We start from the raw sequence: 7545 nt of genomic DNA on the forward strand, positions 1-7545 counted from the left end.
CAAATCACCTCCCTGGGTATTTTACATCATCAAAATGCTCCCCTCCCTCAATTCCCCATGTATTTTGAGGCAGTTGTGGAGAGAGTGGAGATATTTCCGTACTTGGGCAGTGTGCTCATGACCAACTCTGTTTTGGGAGCCGAGGTCTCACTTCGATTCATTCGAGCGGCATTATATTTTCATCAGCTGCGTAACATTGTATGGAAGCTACCTGATCTGTTACTCCATACAAACCTTCATGTCTTCTGGACCACAGTTATGCCTTCCCTTATTTCTCTCTATAGGATTATCTGCAATGGTTTGAAACATTTGGTCTAGCCTGCCTACGATCTATCCAGGGTTTAACCAGACTGGACTGTGTGAGGAGGCCAAAATTTCCTGAAATATCTGGACAAAGGCTCATCAGTGGGCTCTTCCGGCAAGTCAGGCTCCATTGGCTGGGTCATGAAGTCTATATGCACTGTCACCGCATCCCCAAGCAGCTTCAATTTGGGCGGATAGATCATGCTAAACAGGCGCGGCATGGGCTACAGAAGAGATGGACTGATGTGGTACAGAAGGATGTGGAGCTGATTGAACTTGCTGATGACTGGTAGCAGCAGTGTCGCGATAGGCCTATGTGGAGGAGGTTCATGAAAGACTCTACTGGGGAGGTGGAGGCAGTTGCCCTCCAGCAATAGCGTAGGGCAGCGGAGCGACACTCATAACAATGAGCAGAGCGCTATACGACTGAAACACTGAAAGTTGGCACAGTGGGGAGCACGGCTTTTGCATCTCCCCGTCATCACCTTAAGTCAACCCATGGTACCTGTGTCTATTCATGACTTCCTGCCAGCCAGCCTTTGACACTTCAAGTGACCTCAAAATGCACCAAGCACCGCACAAGCGCTGTGGTGATGTCACTGCCACTTAGGGGCAAATGGCGATTATTGTCTTGTTGTTATGCGTGTGTGCACGGACGCATATACCCCTGTGAGTGTGTATGTGGGGAGAGATAGTGCAATGGTGAACACTGTCTACCATCCCACCGATCCCAGTTCGATTCCCACTCACGACCAACACCTTTAACGATTATATTAATGGTTGCTGGGTTTTCTGTCGATCGACTCAGCCTCAAATAAGTGCCTGGTGTGGTGTGTAAATATCACCACTGGCGAGACAAAGGCAGCCGGGCGTGGTGCTGTCCACGCACCCCCTCGTGCGACATTCCAGCCTTCATAGGCGCTGCTGGCTAACAGTACTTGCCCCAACATTCTGGTTAGGCTATTCGGGGGATGACTGTCGCTGTTGTGTGTGTGTGCTTGCGGGCGTTCACCCCCAACCCTCCCGTGTGCAGTTATGGGGACTCATTATGCCCCCTCCCGACAAAAGGTCCCACATCCAGACTCAAGGTAAGTGACATTAAAAACATATTTTTTGTCCTATTTACGTAACTTTATTTTTTGTTTACCATACAGTATTTATTACAGTATTATTTGCAAATGTATAATATTCCGTGTTATGACTTTAACAATGCTTCAAAATTTTTGTTAAACCGTAATACATTTTACAACACTTCCAGTATGTGAATTTAAATACAGTACACTATTTTATTCAGACTTATGAACTGTTCGACTCATTAACGATTCTCTGTAATGGAATCCAAAAGTTGTACTATTCATTAACAACATCTCCCATTGGTATGGTTGACTACATGTGATGCAAAATAAGTTAAACATAGATAAATATGTATTGTACAACACTTTCCCCAACAGTGTTGAGGCTATATGGGGGACCTTCGTGTTTGTGATTGTATTGTGGAGGCCTTCTTAGGTGCTGCTCCTTGCTAATAGCACTTGCCCCAATAGTCTCTTGAATCTATACGGGGAACGTTTGTCTTTGTGAATAATGTTTTAATTGGGGCGGTGTCATTTTCTAAATTGCCCCAATGTTTTTAAATGGTCGACTTGCGTTTCAGCCATTTTCGGACCCAATTAATACATCTCTTCATTTCTTGGGCTTGGTGGCGGTGGTGGCAGCTGTGGCAGCGGCGGTGGCAGTGGCGTTGGTGGTGGTGGCATCTTTGTAAATTTGAGAAATGGCGCATTTCAGCTCTTTCAGCTGTCTATTGAGATGCCGGCACTCTTTGCGCATCTGCACTTCGCCGTGCCACTTTTCCTCGTGACGCGCCAGCTTCCCGCGCAGCCTAAACTGCTCCTGCCCTCTCTGTGGATTCAGGAAGTTCAACTCCCTCAGGTGGATGCGCAGCGACCTACGGAGACCTTCCTTTTTACAGCGCAGCGACATTTGCCGCTGTGCTGCATTGCAGTCTCGGAGAAAATCCGCACGGAGAGACGCACGCTCGCAGCCAGGCACTCTCGTGGACTCCAGCTCTAACTGGCGCTCTTTAAGCTGTTGAACCAGGCCCCTGTTCTCTCTCTGGAGAGTCTCTCGGTTATCCATCAACTCCTCCTGCTGATACTGTAGCTTCAGATGGGGCGTCTTGTTCCCCTGACAGAGCTCCACATTCTGCTGGCCCATCCTCTCCGTTTGCAGCGTCGTGGTCTCGCGGTGAAAGTCTGAGATGGAAAGCGTACAACGAAGATAAATGAAGATCTCCATCCCAAGCAGGGCCAAGAGCAGAACGCCAACGATCAGCAGCGCCATGCTCAACTCGTGTTGACGGCACGCGGGACAGAAGCAAGTGTGAGGCACGTCACGAAGGGGCGTTATTTATATAACTTCTTTACCGGATGTGACGTACACGTTGACGTAACAGCCATCCCTGCCCACTTATTGTCAATCATTGCCAACCACGTGACTCCACGGCCCCGCCCCTAACAGCGCAGCTCCTCCCCCATACTCCTCTTCCGCCTTCCCCACGTGACGCGAAGCGAGCCAATCACGCGAGAGGCGGCGCGATGGGCGGTGGGGGGGCGAGATCACTCCACGTCGCGAGCGGGAGGAGGAGGGACTAAGGGGAGGGGCCAGCAGGGACGAGGGGGAGGGGCCAGTTGGAACGAGGGGGAGGGGCCAGTTGGAACGAGGGGGAGGGGCCAGGAGGGACGAGGGGGAGGGGCCAGGAGGAACGAAGGGGAGGGGCCAGGAGGGACGAGGGGGAGGGGCCAGGAGGGACGAGGGGGAGGGGCCAGGAGGGACGAGGGGGAGGGGCCAGGAGCGGGAGGGGGGGTGCCGTGGCGCCGCTCTTGGGCCGCGAGGCCTCCCCCTGGGCCCGCGGCGCCACGCGGAGACCGCGACAGCAGCAGCAGCAGGAGGTGGTGGTGGTGTCTGTGGTTGTAGGCACGGGAGAGGTGGTGGTGGTGTTTGTGGTTGTAGGCACGGGAGAGGTGGTGGTGGTGTTTGTGGTTGTAGGCACGGGAGAGGTGGTGGTGGTGTTTGTGGTTGTAGGCACGTGAGAGGTGGTGGTGGTGTTTGTGGTTGTAGGCACGGGAGAGGTGGTGGTGGTGTTTGTGGTTGGAGGCACGGGAGAGGTGGTGGTGGTGTTTGTGGTTGTAGGCACGGGAGAGGTGGTCACGGACAGGCGGTGAGTGCCGGGTGATGGAGGGGGGGTGAGGGAGTGGATTGCAGGGTGAGTGAGTTAATGAGGAGAATTAATAGGTGAGGAGGGTGAGTGAGTTGAAGGGTGAGGTGAGTGAGTGCGTGAGTGGTGAGTTCACGACAGGGAGATTGGGGCTGAGTGAGTGAACGCAGCGCACGGTAAAGATCCCCTGAGAGCATTCGCAAGAGTTGGACATTGAGTGCCGCTGTCAGGGTCCACACGCAAATTACTCACTTGGCATGATATACAAATTAACCATTGTAAACGATAACTTTTAAAAAGTCCGCTATTAGTGAGAACTAATGCGATGTGCATTTAGCATATTTGTAGCACTTTATAACCAACGTCAACATCGTCATTTAGAGTAACCATTAGTCCATACGTGTCACTTGCTAATAGTCCCCGGGTCAATCACAACTTTGCCGTGCGTGCAGGCTTTGTCTCTGGCTGCTCGCTAGGGCTGCGATGCCTTTCCATGCCACAAGATGACGTTCATTGCTCCTTCCACACCGCGACAATATTTACTGCAGTGTTCTATAACGCGGCAGTTGCGCTGCTGAAGAACACCGCGTTGTGTAAACTCCCTCGTTACAATGACTAATACAGGGTAAAGCACAGTCCGTGATAACAGCGTGAGATGCGTGTGTCGGCTGAACAAAGACTGAGGCGCGTGGGGAGCATCAGGAAGCATCCAGCAGCATCCCAATGCCTCGTGTGACGCTGTGCCCAGGCAGCCGTACAACCGCACATTCCTACTCGCGCGACGTGGTTCTGTTGACTCAATCGCGTCATATCCACTTAGCATCCACGTTATAAAACGTGTTCCCTAATACATCTATCGTGCCATATCCAAATGGCGTTATGAAAACACGCGTTAAGGCAGAACGAACTCTATAAACTATTTTTATTTTACCAGGTGAGACCCACTGAGCTATGTGGCTGTTTTCCAGAAGCGACCTTTCCACAAATGATAGATCAGCTAAATGGCTAATCACGTTAGAAATGTGTAGCACCAGCCACAAATACTCTAGACATGGGATCCCCTTTGACAGGGTCAGTGTCTACTTAGATTCACTCACTCCGCCTATTGTCATGCGGCGTGTGCAGCTGCGTCGTGATACTTGGTAGAGTGCTGTCTTTAAGGCAGAGAGCTTTACAACCGTGTGCAGTGGTTAATTTGCTTAACAGCTTTACACCGAACTCCTTGCTTGTGGTAAAACATGTTTGCGACTTTGCTGATCGAGAACTATGCAGATTTAGATTCATAGTAACATGTACTTAGTGTGAGATGAACTTCCAAACAATTTCCTTTGCTCAACATCTTGCAATTAACGTCTTTTTAAATGGTCACCTTAAGTGATTCCGTGATGGTTATGTAACTTGACCATTAAGATAATCTATGGAGCACAATTATTTCAGTATTATTTGTCGTAAGTAAACTTTAAACTGAACCCATATGTGATATTATATTGCCTGATTATTTTAATTTTTAATGTAGTCTACATGCTCTTCTGGGGATATTACCCCACATTTCATTGATGTTCCCTTTGACATTGGTAATTGACATTGTCACACCATAGTAATTCATGGGCAATTATGTAATTCTCTGTGTCTATCTCTCTCTGCATGTCTGTGTGGGTGTCTCTCTCTGCCGGTGTGTGTGTCTCTATATGCGTGTCTCGTGTGTCTCTTTGTGTGTGCCTCTCTCTGTGTGTGGATGTCTCTCGGTGTCTGTCTCTTTCCTTTTCCACGATGTGGTGTTGTATTTACATGCAAATTCTACCTCTAGCCCCGCCCACTTACCCATGGGCTGAGCTTATCTCAAGCCAATATAACTTCGTGTTTCAGCAGCTTTCTCGCTATATTTTTTCACCTGATGATGGTTGCTTGTGTTGCGATCGAAACGTCGTGATCTCTTATCTTTTCTACCTACGTGGCTTTACCGAAAGAACCAAAGAGTATTGTGATTGTAATTTTGATTGTGATCGTTGTGGTGGAGGTGGTGATATTGATGGTGGTGTTAACGATAGCGGTGATTTTGGTGGTTGTAATGGTGGTATTGATGGTGGTAATGGTGGTTGACTATTACCCCTCTCGTGTCCTTACTTCCACCACCAGGTTTAAGAATCTGCTGGTGTCTGAGCTCTAGGTGGACGTCGGATATCTGTGCGGTCTGGAGCGGTGGACAATAGACTTCTGCAGCTCAACCAGGTGGACGCACTGGGCAGGGGGCAAGATGGTGGTGGCCTTAGAGACCTACTTACTCCCACAGAGAGCCATAGACTCACTCACAGAGTACACTCACACAGAGAGCCAAAGTCTCACTGACACAGAGCCATAGGCTCACTCACATGGAGACACATAGACTCACTCACACAGATAACCATTGATTAACTCATTGTTTTTTTCGGTAAAGTCACGTATGTAGAAATGCAATAAAATTATATTAAAATAAATCAATCACGATGTTTTCACCGCAACACAAGCGATCTTCATCAGGTGTAAAAACAAATAGCACATAGGGTGACATCAACGCAACACATAGAGAGCGTTAAACTGCACGGAGGTAAATACAACAAGAAGATGAGAGACGAGAATTCAAAAAACCTAAGAAAAATTTACGTGATGCAAAACCAGTCGGCCAGCGACACAGTTAGACACTTGCCTGGCAGACCACGAATTTCAGAAGAGTGCTAAATTTCGTGTTCATCCTCTGGGTTGAACATACCAGCATAGACAGATCTTCTTTGGTTCTTTCGGTAAAGTCACGTAGAATGAGAATAAAATAATAAATTGATAAAATAAAATAACACAATAATATTCTCACGACGTTTCGGCCACAACACAAGCGGCCTTCATCAGGTGAAGGGACGAGACTGTCTGGTAGGACAGCGCTGGAGTGAAATAGCCACGTTCAGATCACGACCTTTAAGCCTCAACTTTAGCACCACGGATAGCTTAGAGTCGCGGCATCTCTTCAGAAAGGTGAGAGACTCGATTAGTTGAGCCTTCTTATCCCGGAGTCTGTTGAATGATCTTAAGGATGTGTGGAATCCCTCCCCGTAGAGGCGGTTAAATTTCGATTTAAAGCTTTCGTGACTGCAATGATTCATCTTCTTTGGTTCTTTCGGTAAAGTCACGTAGAATGAGAATAAAATAATAAATTGATAAAATAAAATAACACAATAATATTCTCACGACGTTTCGGCCACAACACAAGCGGCCTTCATCAGGTGAAGCGACGAGACTGTCTGGTAGGACAGCGCTGGAGTGAAAGAGCCACGTTCAGATCACGACCTTTAAGCCTCAACTTTAGCACCACGGATAGCTTAGAGTCGCGGCATCTCTTCAGAAAGGTGAGAGACTCGATTAGTTGAGCCTTCTTATCCCGGAGTCTGTTGAATGATCTTAAGGATGTGTGGAATCCCTCCCCGTAGAGGCGGTTAAATTTCGATTTAAAGCTTTCGTGACTGCAATGATTCATCTTCTTTGGTTCTTTCGGTAAAGTCACGTAGAATGAGAATAAAATAATAAATTGATAAAATAAAATAACACAATAATATTCTCACGACGTTTCGGCCACAACACAAGCGGCCTTCATCAGGTGAAGGGACGAGACTGTCTGGTAGGACAGCGCTGGAGTGAAAGAGCCACGTTCAGATCACGACCTTTAAGCCTCAACTTTAGCACCACGGATAGCTTAGAGTCGCGGCATCTCTTCAGAAAGGTGAGAGACTCGATTAGTTGAGCCTTCTTATCCCGGAGTCTGTTGAATGATCTTAAGGATATGTGGAATCCCTCCCCATAGAGGCGGTTAAATTTCGATTTAAAGCTTTCGTGACTGCAATGATTCATCTTCTTTGGTTTTTTCGGTAAAGTCACGTAGAATGAGAATAAAATAATAAATTGATAAAATAAAATAACACAATAATATTCTCACCACGTTTCGGCCACAACACAAGCGGCCTTTATCAGGTGAAGGGACGAGACTGTCTGGTAGGACAGCG

The sequence above is a fragment of the Petromyzon marinus genome, chromosome 79 (genome assembly GCF_048934315.1).
Source record: "Petromyzon marinus isolate PM22_M1 ecotype Great Lakes invasive population chromosome 79, UKy_Petmar_22M1.pri1.0, whole genome shotgun sequence".
NCBI lineage: Eukaryota > Metazoa > Chordata > Hyperoartia > Petromyzontiformes > Petromyzontidae > Petromyzon > Petromyzon marinus.